This window comes from Siphateles boraxobius, unplaced genomic scaffold (assembly GCF_051911475.1).
Source record: "Siphateles boraxobius isolate OS27281-9 unplaced genomic scaffold, OSU_SipBor_1 86, whole genome shotgun sequence".
NCBI classification, from domain to species: Eukaryota; Metazoa; Chordata; class Actinopteri; order Cypriniformes; family Leuciscidae; genus Siphateles; species Siphateles boraxobius.
Genome location: NW_027509215.1, coordinates 6597064 through 6613838, shown reverse-complemented (window position 1 = coordinate 6613838; position 16775 = coordinate 6597064). Strand labels below are relative to the sequence as shown.

Below are 16775 nucleotides of genomic sequence, written 5' to 3'. Positions count from 1 at the left end.
AAGTGCAGTACCAGTTTGACGTTGTTTGGATTAGAAATGCAAAAGATACCATTAAATATATCGGTAAAAGAAGCGCACATTGGCTTTTGCTGCTCTAGCCGCTGGAGACTCCCCCTCTCCCACTGCACACTGAGTGGTCACTCCCCCTCTCCCACTGCACACTGAGTGGCCACTCCCCCTCTCCCACTGCACACTGAGTAGCCACTCCCGCTCTCCCACTGCTCACTGTGTGGCCACTCCCCCTCTCACACTGAGTGGCCACTTCCCCTCTCCTACTGCACACTGTGTGGCCACTACCCCTCTCCCACTGCACACTGAGTGGCCACTACCCCTCTCACTCTGCACACTGTGTGGCCAGTACCCCTCTCCCACTGCACACTGAGTGGCCACTCCCCCTCTCACTCTGCACACTGTGTGGCCACTACCCCTCTCCCACTGCACACTGTGTGGCCACTACCCCTCTCCCACTGCACACTGAGTGGCCACTCCCCCTCTCACACTGCACACTGAGTGGCCACTACCCCTCTCACACTGCAAACTGAGTGGCCACTACCCCTCTCACACTGCACACTGAGTGGCCACTACCCCTCTCACACTGCACGCTGAGTGGCCACTACCCCTCTCACACTGCAAACTGAGTGGCGACTACCCCTCTCACACTGCACACTGAGTGGCCACTACCCCTCTCACACTGCAAACTGAGTGGCCACTCCCCCTCTCACACTGCACGCTGAGTGGCCACTCCCCCTCTTACACTGCACACTGAGTGGCCACTCCCCCTCTCCCACTGCACGCTGAGTGGCCACTCCCCCTCTCCCACTGCACACTGAGTGGCCACTCCCCCTCTTCCACTGCACACTGAGTGGCCACTCCCCCTCTCCCACTGCACACTGAGTGGCCACTCCCCCTCTTACACTGCACACTGAGTGGCCACTCCCCCTCTTACACTGCACACTAAGTGGCCACTCCCCCTCTCCCGCTGCACACTGAGTGGCCACTCCCCCTCTCCCACTGCACACTGAGTGGCCACTCCCCCTCTCCCAGTGCACACTGAGTGGCCACGGCTAACACTGCACACTGAGTGGCCAGTTAACAGCTTGCATTTGAAACATTACCTCAGTGATTTGGGCTATTGGTCCTTATAGGGGCTGCTAGGTAAACATCACACTTACTAGTAATTTCCCACAGTGTAACTGCCACATTTGCACTCATATATCTGATATTCATATGTTAAATTTTATTTCAATGTGACAGCAGCACAAAATCCAGCTGGGTCCCACCTGTGTCCACCGGCACAGGTTTTGTTTTCTACAAGGAAAGCGATTTCACACCAGTGGGTGGCTGTCACACAGTGACAGTGACAACAGTGACTGCGTGCCATTGATGCTTTAGGGTCAATGCAATCACACGGAAAGATTAACATTTTCCACTTAACATTTTGACAGCTGCCAGCAGATAAAAAGAAGAACCCAAACCCCAACAGCCTTGTTCATCTCAGCACCTGATCTCAAATCACACTCATAGGCCTCAATCAAACACAATACGACTAGTTTAGCATGTAATACAAAAGCATGCTCAGAGGTTCCTTGAATGAGGTCTTTCTTGGGTCTTTTTCTGCAAAGTCTCTTTATTTAATTGTATTGCTGTCCAGGAAAAACAGTTGCAATATTAAAAAGATTTAATTTGTGATTTGTTTATGGAGTTTATTTTACACAGTCAGTTATTTTCTGCATGCACATTGTTATAGAAAGATTTAATATGAACGTAACAGGCTTGCGTTCAAGATCCAGGGAGATGATGCTGTCCATCAGAAGCACAGCAACAATAGCCGTCTTTAAAGCTCCACACACAAAGCTTGTTTCTGCCGGGATTGACAGATGTCTCAAGACGTGTGGGTGGAACATGACGTTTGATTGGTTGAACACAGCTGTCCATGTCAGCGGATGCCAATCAAGTTCAGCAAAGCAAAATAATTTCATGAAAAATTATGCTGATTATGTTTTGTCATGGGAGAACAACTGCAGCTTCACCTCAGATACACACTGCAAGACATGCAAAAACTGTACGAATAAAATCCTGTTCATTCCTATCCATTTCATTATTTTGTTTATTCTCCCTTACAAAGTCAGTCCTGCTGGAACAAAGTCTGAAATTGTCATTTAGATGGTTCCAGAAGTCATGTGGAAACATCTATTAGATTTTGTTCAAATCAAAATCTTTAATTTTTACCAAATCAGCCTGACTACATTAGAATAGACTTCTACAAACTATAAGAAACAGCTGAAGACACGCTCCTTCTGCAAGCACTTAAACTACTACCTTAAATCAAAGAAAAGTCCAAAATTCTATAAAACAAAATTTAGCAGTAGAATAATGTCCCTGATTTGAACTTGTTGAGATAACTCAAATATTTTATAAGTTAGTTAATATAACTTCACATTTCAAGTTGACAGTCACTCTGGATAAAGTCTGCTAAAATACTCAAATGTAAAGGTAGTCATAAAAAGTAGGCAGCTATACTGTAAAAATGTAGAGTTAGAATAACTATCCCGGATTTATCTTGTTGAGAACTCAAATATATAAGTTGTCACCTACTACAGCTTCACATTACAAGTTGACTAAACTTAATTTAAGGCAGCATGGACAGTTACTTTAAGTTGAAAAATTGTTTTATTGTAGAAGCTACTAACAAAGCTATTCACATTTATTAATTTAGCAGACGCTGTAAAAAAAAAACAACCTTTTTTCAGAATTTTAACAGATTAGTTTTTTTTTCAGATTCGTTTAGATTCGGTGAATACATAGAATAAAACTAGAAGAGTTCACTGCTTCATTGCCTTGGCCAGTTGTAAACTACATGCGCAATACAATGTGATATAAAACAAGCAATGTTGTTTCATACTTACAATTAGACCATTCTTGTTAGACAAAAAGTCGTTTTTTCTGCAAAAGCTATTGTCACACTAGTTAAAAAAGCCTTACCCCAAACTTAAGAATTCCATCTTGATAGCAAAATGGGTTTTACCAACAAAACATACCTTTTTTCAATGTCCAGATCATGTTGCTGCTTAAGGTCACACAAATGCACGTATTTGTAAATACTGTGGTGAATAGTGGTGATAAAAACAGTTGTTTGCATGCTAAAGTCTTCTGGGATGCTCAACGAGGCTAAAGTTAGCTGGCAAGAGCTAACAGTCAGCATGAGAATTATTATTTTAAACATCAACCCCCTTCATCCATCATACAAGCTTTTATGGCTGTGGAAAAGAGGTTTCTGCCAGAGAGAGGTTAGTTCATAGCGTGGCTTCCATTTTGAACATGGAATGATCCAGCAGGCTATAAATTCAGTCTCCCAATGCTAAGCCACCATTCACACTGACTGCTTATGAGATATTCATGCAGAAGTGCATAAGTGCTTTGAGGCAGGCAATGTTTCAGGCTAATGAATCTCCAATTGAATTCACGTCAATGGGAGAGAGAAATTGACAGATGCTGCGGTTTTGGGCTGTTATAAATACTGAGTGTTTTCCAGAAATTTCTGAAGATATCATCAATATCATAACCTGTTAAATGTCACCTCCCTTTTTTTAGCATCAATTTGAACTTAAATGGTTGTAATTCATAAATGCTTTGTAACACAGACCAAGGTTTACAGAGAAGTGAAAGCACTTGGAAAAAACGTCTAGGTTTACTGTAAAGCAAATGAACTATACAATTAATTTTATACAACATATATTTTACAAAATAATTTGTACTCTAAAATCAAAGCCATGTCTAATCAAGTTGTGTTCCAAATTTGAAGTTGATATCAAAAATATTGAGACAGCTAAAATAATTAATGCACTGTCTAATTTCAAAATGGTTTTAACATGATGAATGTTGTGTGTTTAAGCTTTCGAATGATACCTAATTTAGTATGATTACTGAAATAGACTCACTCAAATTCTCGATATCGATACCTTGACTTCGATACCGGTTCCTGAAAGAGACTTTTTTCGATACCAATTTTATGAAATCCGTTTTAACAAGATTACATTACATATTAACAAAGAAAATTGGGTTTTCTTTGTTTCTTTTGTTGACTTTTTTTTACAGACTCAAAGACTCATATTATAGCTTGTTGGAGGGCGGAATATATGCCTCGCACTCAAGCGCACTCATAAAGCTTGAGGCAAAGCTCTGGCAAAAGTAGCAAGGACACGTTTTAATTCTTTATTAATAAACAAGTGTTTTCTGAGTCAGTGCTGGCTGCAAAGAAAGTTGACGTTGCTGACTCATCTCCGCAGGATAGTGAACGCGAGCCGCCTATAGAGAGAAATGCACCTTTCATTTGGATTACATATTCAGAGAGCATTTATATTTTATTCGAATTGGTTCGTTTAAAAGTAGACACATAAGCAATATATTTCTATATGCCTATTTATCATGTCTGTGAGTCAAGTATAGCCAAAGTTTTGGTTCATTTATGTGACGCGCTCCAGTTCTTCTTGCAGTCGAAAACGGATCAACTTTCTGCCCTTAAGTTTATTCCGTGCACTGTCAAGTGCTTCATCGGATTTGATGTGTTGCCGGTCGTGGCAGCAATTATCTTGTCGCAAATATTGCATCGCACGCTGTTGGCATCAAATCTGGTCCCGGACGATCAAAGCATTTTTTTAAGGGAATTCGGTCGGTGCCTAAAAAGAATCAAACTTGATACCCAGCCCTAATTATCACACCAGTCTCATTCAATGGTGCAAATCAAGTTACATGCTAAAGTTTAATACTTACTGCTATGGGTATGTTCAAATCCCCAACCCTAAATACTGTATGAGCAATACTAATAGCAAGCAGCACTAACTAAAAGGCAGGGGACAACTAAACTGAGATTTCGGTTTGATTTAAACCACAGGCATCATAAGACCCCTTTCAAGCTTTGTCTAATCCTTGATCAGTTATTTTTATTCCTGGAAACAGTTTGAAATGCAGAGAAAATGTACTGGCCAAACAAGTCCAACAGCTTATTAGAGCATCCCTGATCTCTGAGCGGGGCAGAAGAGGGCAGAGCAACAGGCACCACACAGAGATTAAAAACACACAGACGCACGGAGATACTGTACACCGCTCACACTAATGCTCATTTCTACGCAAACGTGTGTATCCATGTGGAAATCACACATGGCATGATGGCAGTTTATAATCCTGCATGATTTAAAGAGTCAATCTATGATAAGTGATACAAACATGTCCACTTTATCCCACATAATAATAATATTTTTTTTATAAAAACACTAACAACATAGGCTAGATGTATTTGGTTACTTCTTTTAGAAGTAACAGGGGAAACATATACAATAATGTCATGAGGTAAGAGAGCCAGACAACAGGTGCGGAGAAATAATATAATTTAATGAGAGAGCTTGCCAGGAGATCGATAAACACAAATATTCTCAATAAGAACTTAGGGCTTCCTGAAGAAGGGTAACATTCAAATAAAGTCTCTGCTTGAAGAAACAACTAACACAGCAAACAGCGTAGAAGACGATAGTTAGAAGAGATCTCAGTCAAGTGAGTAGAGGCACAGGCTGAAGGCGCTCGAGGGAGACTTGAGGCAAGCGGCGATTCTCCAGCTCAGATCAAAAGGCTCTCTATAACAATCAGCTCTCTGACACGACAGGATTGAGACAGGACAGAAGACAAAATGTTAGATGGCACATAGCATACACACAGTAATGCAATAGTCAGGCAAAGACAGGAAGGAAGAGAGGGGAGAAATAGAGACGCTAATCAAGAGAAAAGGATTCAGGTGAAAGGAGGCAAGAGCCCCAACTAGTGAACGAGTAACAGCTGATGAGGATAATGAAGGGGTGTGTGAGATAATGAAAAAATAGCGTAATGTAAGAGAAATGACCAGGATCATGACAGTGCCCCCCCCTCAACAAGCGCCCCCTGGCGCTCCCGAGGGAGAGAGCTGACGGGACCGAAAGAAATCGTCAATGAGGGACTGATCTAGGATGTCACGAGAGGGGACCCAACTCCTCTCCTCAGGACCATAACCCTCCCAGTCCACAAGGAACTGTTGACCCCGACCCCGGCGGCGAACGTCTAATAGTTTACGGACTGTATAAACAGGAGTACCCTCGACACGAACAGGAGGAGAAGAGTAGCGCAGAGGGGAACGAATAACCGGTTTAATATATGAAACGTGAAAGACAGGATGGATGCGACGAAGATGATTGGGGAGCTTTAGTTCGACCGTGACAGGACTGATGATCTTAGACACACGAAAAGGTCCAATAAAACGAGGTGCGAGCTTGCGAGAGACAGATTGGAGAGGTAGATTAGAAGTTGATAACCAGACCCTCTGCCATCAAATGTATCTAGGGCTCTTGACACGACGACGGTTTGCAGCCCTACATGTGCGTCTACGGGAACGGCAAAGAGCGGTTCGAACTCTCAACCAGGTGCGCTTACAGCGTTGAACGAATTTCTGAACAGAGGGGACGTTCGAAACAGGACCCTGAGAAGGAAAGAGGGGAGGCTGATAACTGAGGCTGGCCTGAAATGGCGAGAGACCGGTAACGGAGGAGGGGTGTGAATTAGGGAAGCTGTTCAGCCCAAGAAGAGGGGTTACGAAAGGCAAGAGAGCGTAAAATTCGACCAACAGTCTGATTGGCCCGTTCGGCTTGACCGTTTGTCTGAGGGTGAAAGCCGGACGAGAGACTGGCGGATGCACCGATCGACCGGCAAAACTGTTTCCAAAACTGTGACGAAAACTGAGGACCCCTATCTGACACAATGTCAGAGGGGAGTCCATGGAGCTTGAAAACATGTTCGATAACGATCTGGGCGGTCTCCTTGGCAGAGGGGAGCTTTGGAAGTGGAACAAAATGAGCAGCCTTGGAAAAGCGGTCTATAATGGTTAAAATGACGGTGTTGCCTAACGATGTAGGGAGCCCAGTAATAAAATCAAGTGCTACATGAGACCAGGGGCGTGAAGGAATAGGTAAAGGTCTCAAGAGTCCGGCAGGTGGATTGTTGCTAGTCTTAGTCTGAGCGCACTCAGAACAAGAGGCAACAAAACGACCAGTATCACGTTCGCAAGAGGGGCACCAAAAACACTGGCGAAGGGACGCTAGAGTTCCCTTTACACCGGGATGGGCAGCGAGTCTAGACGAGTGAGCCCACTGAAGAACGGCACGACGCACAGAGGCTGGTACACAAAGTAAGTAACTAGGACACGACTGCGGGGAAGTCGTTCGTGAGAGAGCGAGTCTAACAAGTCTTTCAATTCCCCAGACAACCGCCCCAATAACGCGCTTCTCAGGAACAATAGGGGTGACGGAATCCTCAGCCTCCGAGGGACCAAATAGACGTGACAATGCGTCTGGCTTTACGTTCTTTGTTCCAGGGCGAAAAGAAATCGTAAAGTCGAAACGGGTAAAAAATAAAGCCCAACGTGCCTGACGGGCATTAAGTCTCTTAGCCGATCGAATAAATTCGAGGTTCTTGTGGTCGGTCCACACGACAAATGGAACAGACGGACCCTCTAGCCATTGACGCCACTCTTCAAGGGCAAGACGAATGGCAAGTAGCTCGCGGTTTCCCACATCATAGTTGCGCTCGGAGAGAGACAACTTGTGTGAAAAAAACGCGCAGGGATGGACCTTTTAATAAACGGGTGAGCGTTGCGAGAGAATGGCTCCTTCACCCGATTCGGACGCGTCCACCTCAACGATAAATTGCCTGGTAACGTCGGGGAATAACAGGATAGGAGCTGAGGTGAATAAGGATTTCAGACGATCAAACGCGTTCTGGGCGGACTCGGACCAAAAAAAAGCGGGACTTGGAAGACGTCAATGAAGGCAAGGGAGCGACAATCTGACTGAAGTTGCAAATAAAACGGCGATAAAAATTGGCGAAACCGAGAAAACGCTGAAGAGCTTTTCGAGAATCTGGAAGCTCTGACCCTCGGTAGGGAACTTCCATCAAGGGCAAAAAGGGGAGTTGATTCTTCTAACTCCTTCAGGGGAATACCCTGTTCACGCGCCCAGCCCACATCAACGAAGTTTCCCTCCGCGCCCGAGTCGATGAGCGCCCTGCAGAGAACAAAGGAACCGGGCCAGCGAAGGTGAACCTCAAAGGTGGTACAGGAGATAGGTGGAGAGTCCAGAGAAATCGCGCTCGCCAGTAGCCCTCCTCTCACTGGCGAGCTCTGGCTTTTAATGGGCATGATGAGACAAAATGGGCGGCGGAGGCACAGTAGAGACAGAGACGATTTACAATTCTTCGTTCCCGTTCCGATGGAGTGATACGGATACCACCCAGCTGCATGGGTTCAGAGCCAGACGGAACAGAGGGAGAAAAGGGCAAGGCAGCTGGTGCAGAGGAGAGAAGGGCCGATTCCATTCCACGAGCCCTACGGCGGAGGTCGAATCGCTTCTCAATCCGTATGGCCAGCTCAATGAGAGGATCGAGGCGAGTCGGAACCTCACGCGCCAGTATCTCATCCTTGACTTGAGCGTTAAGACCCTCGAGATAGCGAGCCAACAGTGAAGGTTCGTTCCATCCGCTGGTGGTGGCCAGGGTACAAAATTCAAAAATAACAAATATAAAATATAACAATGTGCTATAAAATAAAAACATTATAATTAATTATAATACGTATTATAATATAAAATATATAGTAAATATTGTCAAGAATTATTAAACGTGAATTTTAAGGACTTAAACAACACTGAAAAAAACACTAAAAGTATTGTTTAATAATTTCCCTGAGTATTTATATAAAATAAAAGGTTTAATAAAATGGCTGTATAACTTGTTCAATGTCTGTTCAAATTCAAAAAGTTTCATAAAGAGGTCGTAAAACTAATCCATATGAATTGAGCGTTGCATTGATCAACAAACAAACAGAAGCTCAATCGAACCTGCTTGATAGGCGGGAACAAACCTCTTGATGCGTAACACGAGAATGAACCTCATTGGTTCTTGCTGAAGCTCAAATGTGCAGCATAACATGAGAATGAACCTCATTGGTTCTTGCTGAAGCTCCAACGTGTAGCGTAACATGAGAATGAACCTCATTGGTTCTTGCTGAAGCTCCAACGTGCAGCGTAACATGAGAATGAACCTCGTTGGTTCTAGCTGAAGCTCAAACGTGCTGCGTAACATGAGAATGAATCTCATTGGCTCTTGCTGAAGCTGAACCCTGATTGCTTCTCACGCGCCAAGTAAACATGCTTGAACTTCCGTTTACCACAACTGATTTGTGAGTTGATGGATGTTTTTATGTGAATAAAAGCATAAATTCAATCTGTTCATCATATAAAGCGATCAAGTCTCTTTAAAAAATTCGAGTTTGAGTCTTAGGGGTTTGAGGGTGAGTAATTAATGACAACATTTTCATTTTTTGGTGAACTATCCCTTTAATGAACAAACCACCAAAATATATGTTATAAATAATGATTTCCATTACACGAGAGTAGATGTTAAAACTTCATGCTGATTTGTACTCGGCTTTCGCCAAGATAAGCACCAACTAAGACGTAGATTTACAGTAACCTATGCTTCTCCATCCATTTACGCTTCTTTCCATCTGGTGACCTGAATCTCCTTCTGTCTGGTGTTAATAGTGTATTTGCGCGTCAGCACACACAACGGCTGCAACCACAGTGCGGTCCCCCCATAACAACCCTCTGGATTGAGCGGAGTAGGGAACATCTCTAGGGTCTTCAAGTGGGCACCTTCCGTCCTCAGTGTTTCGTCGACTAGCCCAGGACACCTCAAGAGTGCTCGACAGTGACTCTGGCGTCCCAGAGTCACCCCCCTCCGTCCCCCACTCAACTCAGCCCAGCTTACTGACCTCTACTTTCCTCTTGCTGCTGAGACCTAACCACAATCTCACAATCTCTCCGCAACCCAACCATACGCGCCAACCCGTTTGACTAAGGCTGTCGAGCCCCACTGGTGCGTTAATATGCAGTTTCAGTGGCAACGGTTCCGTATGTAATACCACCTACCGCAAAACACAATATCTGCCCAGCCACCCGTCATTCACGCAATATACACAGGAACGTAATGACTGTAAATACTATACAACCTCTACAAATAACCAACAGTGCTGCTGAGACCTAACCACAATCTCACAATCTCTCCGCAACCCAACCATACGCGCCAACCCGTTTGACTAAGGCTATCGAGCCCCACTGGTGCGTTAATATGCAGTTTCAGTGGCAACGGTTCCGTATGGCATACCACCTACTGCAAAACACAATATCTGCCCAACTTCCCGTCATTCACGCAATATACACAGGAACGTAATGACTGTAAATACTATACAACCTATTCAAATAAACCAACACCCTTCAAGTTTTCAAGAATTCTACGAAACCGTAGCATGGCGGCCTGTACTCAGCCAGCTAGAATCTTTCCGTCTCAACCAGAGCCAGTTGCTGCTCCTTTCTGCTGCTTCAGATAAGTTCTTTACTGTGCGACGCAACTCTTGACCACTGAATCCGACGTCTCTGAGGAACCGGGTTGTAGAGTGTGCCACAAAACCTCGACAAACCACTTCCACTGGATAAACCTGGACTCTCCATCCTCGCTGTTCTGCTTCAGTGGCCAGATGAGCATACCGCAATTTCTTCCTCTCATATGCCTCATCTACCGCATCCTCCCATGGCACTGTTAACTCTATCAGTTGAACAATGCGTGCTGATCCAGACCACAAAACAATATCTGGTCGTAAGTTAGTGGTGGCAATCTCGGGTGGAAAAATAAGCCGTTGATCAAGATCAGCCAGCATCTTCCAGTCCCTAGCAGCTTCCAATTGTCCTGGGCGAGAATTGGTGTTAGCACCTTTTCTTGGTGGTTGCTCGCCTGGGCGGAGGAATATTGTCTTCTGCGTGCAATGTTTTGCTAGAACAGGCGGCAACTTATTGGTCATACTACGCTTGCCTTCCAATGCTAAAGCCAAACATCGCAATACTTGGTCATGGCGCCAAGTAAACCGACCTTGGCTAAGAGCCACCTTACATCCTGTCAAAATGTGCCTTAATGTGGCAGGTGATGAACACAAAGGACAAGAGGGATCCTCTCCTACCCAGAGGTTTAGGTTCTGCGGTGATGGGAGAACATCATATGTTGACCTAATAAGGAAACTGATCCTACTCTCTTCCATTGACCAAAGGTCTTGCCAGCCCATTTTTCGTTGTTCCACACTCTCCCATCTCATCCACTCTCCCTGCTTGGCCTGGGAAATGGCCTTTATACATCTCATCCTCTCCTCCTGCTTTCGCACCTCGTTGACTACCAGCTTCCTCCTTTGAGCTGGGCCTGCCTTGTGCCATTTAGGAGGAGCTAAACTGAGCCCAAAACCCCCTCTTCCATGCTGTACCTGTCCCACGATATCCCCAATTTGAAGGTCAGCCTTTGCCTCTACTACAGATTTCTTTGCTGACCACTTTCTACCAGTTTTTACCACAGGGGCTGCCTCCCTTACACATTTGTCGCGTGACTCTGCTAAAGTCATTTCCAGTCTGACCTTGGCACACTTAAACTCCTCGGTTAAAGCAGAGACTGGCAGCTGCAATACTCCTTTACTATAAAGTCCCACTCTGCTGAGGCAGCGTGGAACTCCCAACCATTTCCTGATGTATGAACTTATTAACGCTTCCAGCTTATCCACTGTTGTCAAAGAAACCTCGTACACAGTCAGTGGCCACAGCAACCTTGGCAGTAGACCAAACTGAAAGCACCAGAGTTTTAGTTTGCCTGGTAGAGCACAGCTGTTTATGCTCTTCAACCCTTCCACTGCTTGTCGTCTAACTTCTCCCACTCGAACCTTGTCCTTTAGATCCCCATTGTACCATCTCCCTAGACTCTTCACTGGCTTCTGAGAAACTGTTGGTATTGCCTCACCATTAATGAAGAATATTTTATCTACTACCTTGCCTTTAACTATTGAGATGCTCCTTGATTTAGAGGGCTTAAATTGCATTCGTGCCCATTCAATATTATCTGTTAACTTCCCCAATAACCGATTAGTGCAGGCTACCGTTGTAGTCATGGTTGTCATGTCATCCATGTATGCTCTGATTGGTGGTAGTCGCATCCCAGAAGCCAAGCGCTCTCCTCCTACTACCCATTTTGATGCCCTAATGATTACTTCCATTGCCATGGTAAAAGCCAGTGGAGAAATGGTGCATCCTGCCATTATTCCAACCTCTAAGCATTGCCATGTAGTGCTGAATTCTGGAGTTGAGAAACTAAATTGCAAATCTCCAAAATAGGCTTTCACTAAATGTGTTATCGACATCGGTACCCTGAAAAAATCAAATGATGCCCAAAGAAGCTCATGTGGCACTGAACCATATGCATTAGCCAAATCCAGGTATGTCACGTGGAGCTCCTTCCTCTCCTTTTTAGCTGATTGTATTCGTTGCCAGATAACACTGATATGTTCTAAGCATCCTGAGAATCCTGGAATGCCCGCTTTTTGAACTGAAGTGTCAATGAAGCCATTCTTTAATAGGTAGGTTGACAATCTCTGAGCAATAATGCTGAAGAAAATTTTGCCTTCGACGTTTAATAGTGAAATAGGGCGAAACTGACTGATGCTTGTAGCATCTTTTTCTTTGGGTATAAAGACTCCCCCTGCTCAGCGCCATGATCTAGGTACAACCTGCTTTTCCCAAGCCACTTTTATCAATTTCCACAGAATCCTTAGAACTCCTGAAGCACTCTTGTACACTCTGTACGGAACTCCATTAGGCCCTGGAGATGATGAAGCCCTTGCCTTTCTCACCACCTGCTCTATCTCTTTCCACTTAGGTGCACAGACCTCCATTTGGTATTCTGGTGGATTGACAGGTGGGATGTCTGACGGAATTGACATAGGCTCATGCCTTTTTGCATCTATATGCGTTTCCTCCAAATATCTCTCTAGCTCAACCCTAGATGCTTTTAAAGTGCCATTCTTCTCACTGGTGCATTACTTCTTTATGAATTTGAATGGATCTTTATAGAAATTAGCCCTCGCAGGTTCCTTCTTTTTGTAGCGTTTCCGTAGGCGCTCAGCTCTCCGTAATGTTGCAAGCTTATCTTTTATGGCCCATTGTAAGAGATTGAGTCCCTCCTTCTGACTTTGTTCCGCTCTTTTCCATTGCTTCCTCAGCTGTCTCCTTTCTCTAACTAACCCTTCAATTTTCTGCTGCCGTCTAGACAATCCAGGAGTAGTTTGTACTTTTTCCTTCCTTTTTTCCACACCAAACCTCTCACTTCCATATGCGTAAATGATGTCCCCAAATTTATCCAGCTTCTTTTCAACTGTACCAGTTAATCTTTCCAATGCAAAGCATAGATCTGGGTTTACCGTGTCCCATGCAGTTTTCTCACTAGCTCTTGGCCATCTAACTCCAGGCCTATGCCCGTTGAGGTTCTTTTCTCTCTTATGCTGGTTAGTCTGACCGGGTTCACAAGAATCAATGTGTTCATCACTAACTGTGCAAACCCTCATCTCCTCTATGACAGGGGTGCTGATATCCTGCGAACTGTGGTTTGCTTCCTGTCGCTGGATTTCATTCGACTGACTTGACTGACTCCGTAAGAAGTACTGATCAATGCGAGGATAATTAATTAAAAACAAAGCAACATATTTGGTGTTACCACATCTTAAAGTTACTCAAAACTTTATCTAATAGCCAAACAATGATCAAATCATTAAGCTCTGAAATTTATTGAAGAATAATGGTAAAGTGCTGTCAAATAGTGCCATTTAAATTTAACTCTCTAAATGTCTCTCTCTTTGAAAGTATAAAGACTTTTTAAAATGTAAAGGTTTATGAGTGGCTTAAGAAGAGTTCATAAAGACATTAATGAAAAAGCACGCTAATTCTCTTTCTCTCGCTCAGTGGCAGCCAATCAGTGCGTTCTGGGTCAGACTGGGCAGGAAATCAATTAATGACGAACGATCTGAAATAATGATGGAACACTGTGTTGCCAGGGTCTGGAGAAATGTCAGCACATTGTTTTAATGTGTAATTAGACAGTTAATGAGAGCCTTAATGAACAACATGCTCTCCATCTCCATGGGTAAAATTATTGAAGAACCAGGAAAGACAGAGAGACTGACACACATGGGGTAAATACGGTTTCATAATCAGTAAAAAAAGAAAAAAAGAAGAAAAAAAAGTGCCTTGCAGCTACAGATCATCATTTGTGGCCTAATGCGCTGGAATTAGAACTAGAAGAGTTGTGATGTAGTGGCTGGTTTTAAATAAATTTTCTGATTAGCTTTGTTTGTACTAAAACTTGAGTTTTCCAAAAGATACTGTAGATATCCCGGGATAATGTTTGGAGGATTTTTGAATAACCAAGAAAAAAAAAAGTTTTTAAAACATTTTAAAAAATTGACATTCTGAACATTGAGAAAACATTCAGAAATAAAGTTGTTGTTTTTTTATCACATTTTCAAAATGATAATATGAAATGTTCCTTTAACGTTCACATAAACCTATATCTATAAACCCACATAAACTTAATCCTGCTCAGGATTAAATTAAATATTTATAATCAACATTTGTCACTTTGTCTCATATATTTGCTGTAGGCATGTCAAAGCACAGTCCCTTCTTCTAAACACACAGGCACAAAATGAAAGGAAATGGAAGGTATTAGGGCATCTGCACACAATCCATATCCAGTCTTCCTCCCTTGAGTACCTGCACAAATTGGAAGTAAATGACACAAGCACATCATATAAACAAACACTGTAGGAAATCAGCAGACGCTGATGTGGTGACGTGTGCATTAAAAGAAAAACAGAGGAGTAATCTGGATTAAATAGACGAGGACAGTTACTGAGGGATCCAGATGGCACGCAGGGAAGGAAAGATGGAAGAATACTTAAGTGTATTTACAATCTTTACCTATTGGGTAAAAAATATTAACAAAATACACTTTATATCTCAGTTCTTTTTCCTAGACAGCAGTGAGAGGAAATAGAGACTTTAAGTCTCCTGCTTCAGATGAAAAAAGGGGTCATGCATTAACCCATGCAGATGGGTTATATGTTTACTAGGGGTGTGCATTGGCACTGCCCTCACAATTCGATTAGATTACGATTCACCAGGTAACGATTCGATTCAATTCGATTCTACGATGCATTGCAATGCATCAAAATTCTACTGCACACAACAAGGCAAATTTTTCATCAGTCATGACATGGGGCAATACAAGCAGTCAGATATTGAACCACAGTTTTTATTGGCTGCTATGTGTGTATTATAACTCTCCTGTATATTTGACATAAATGTCTTTAAATAAAATAAAATTGAATGGTACAGAGTATTGGATATGGCATTTTCAAACCTGAAAAAGAAAACATAAATCACTGCTTTCAGTGCTTGACGAATGTTTCTCTTCTCTCTGCTTCAGAACTATTTGAAATTAAATAGACCACTGACAGACAACTTTTCCCAGCAGTAACCATACGTTATTTGTATTGCCAACGTGCTTGATTTTAGTTAGTGTGGCAGGTTTTACACACCGCGTAAGTCTTATCTAGTTTCCCATTAACTTTGTAGAATCCGAAATGTGCCCAGATGTCCACTTTCCAAGCTTTGGGTGCGTTTTTGATTACCCGTCTATCGCGGTCATCTCCCTCCGCCTCAGCCATCTTTATTGTAGTTATATTATGCCCCCGGAAGTAATTAAAACTTCAAAACTTTAGTGTCCGAGGCCAGAAAATAAACAGTGACATAATCGATTATGGCACTTCGCCGCATCGATGCTGAATCGTGCATTTCCCGCATTGCGATGCATCGCCAAATCGATTATTGTTGACACCTCTAATGTTAACCAGTGCTATTTACTGTAAATAGTAAAGAAATTGTAATAATATTAATATAGTAGTAGTAACTCGGTTAATTGCATGGCATGGCTACTCACAGCAACTTAGTTTTGATTTAAAGAAGTCAAAATATAACACTTACTTTTTTTACCTGCATGTGACCTTGAATCAACATCAGAGAACCATGAACATGAAAATGTATTATTAAATGACTGAAATTAACATAAAATCTCAGGTTCTTATAAATATGTTAGGTCAAGAGTATATGGCTGACAAAAAAAGTTTGTAAATCCCTGATATAAAATAAAAAATATATATTTTCTAAAAGTCTAGAGTTTCTCTTATTTAATTATATATCTCAAAAGTACTATTCATGTCCCTGCGTACAAATTTAATTAGCAAAAAAAAAAAAAGAGCTAAAAAATCTTTAAATAAAAGACCCATTCAGTAAAAGCAAAAGTAATTGCCTTTGGATACTGCTACAAACTGAGTTACACAAATAAGGAGCTCATTTGGTAGAGGTTTAGAGTTGTACTGTAAAGTATGAAATACATCATCGATTGATTTTACGCATATGTAATTTGAGGTTACGAAACACACTTGGATTTATGCAAATCCATAATAATTAACTGCACTGTGACTACATACACTTTCGCGTGTCATAGCTTGAGGAAAGATGCAGACCAGCACTCAGGGTATAAAGATTTCTGTCCGTATTTTCAGAACAAAAGGTCAGTTAGTCACACTGTCGCCCACTGTAATTCAATAAAAGCAACCCAATTTCTGAAAGGTCACTTAATCTACATATTAGTCCATCAGATATAAACATCACGGGTTTCTTTGGCAGACTGACACAACACACAACCATCAGCAAGCTATCAGGTTATGGACACAATAGCTCTGTTCCAAAACCTAGTGAGCTGCTTGTACACCAAAATAAAAA

General features: G+C 42.7%; 1 protein-coding gene across 3 annotated transcripts in view; it reads right to left on the bottom strand.

Annotated features, from left to right (window-relative positions):
- The window catches only part of pde1cb (phosphodiesterase 1C, calmodulin-dependent b), a 92154-nt gene that overhangs the window by 22453 nt on the left and 52926 nt on the right, over positions 1–16775 (bottom strand). The gene's annotated exons all lie outside the window — the stretch shown is intronic.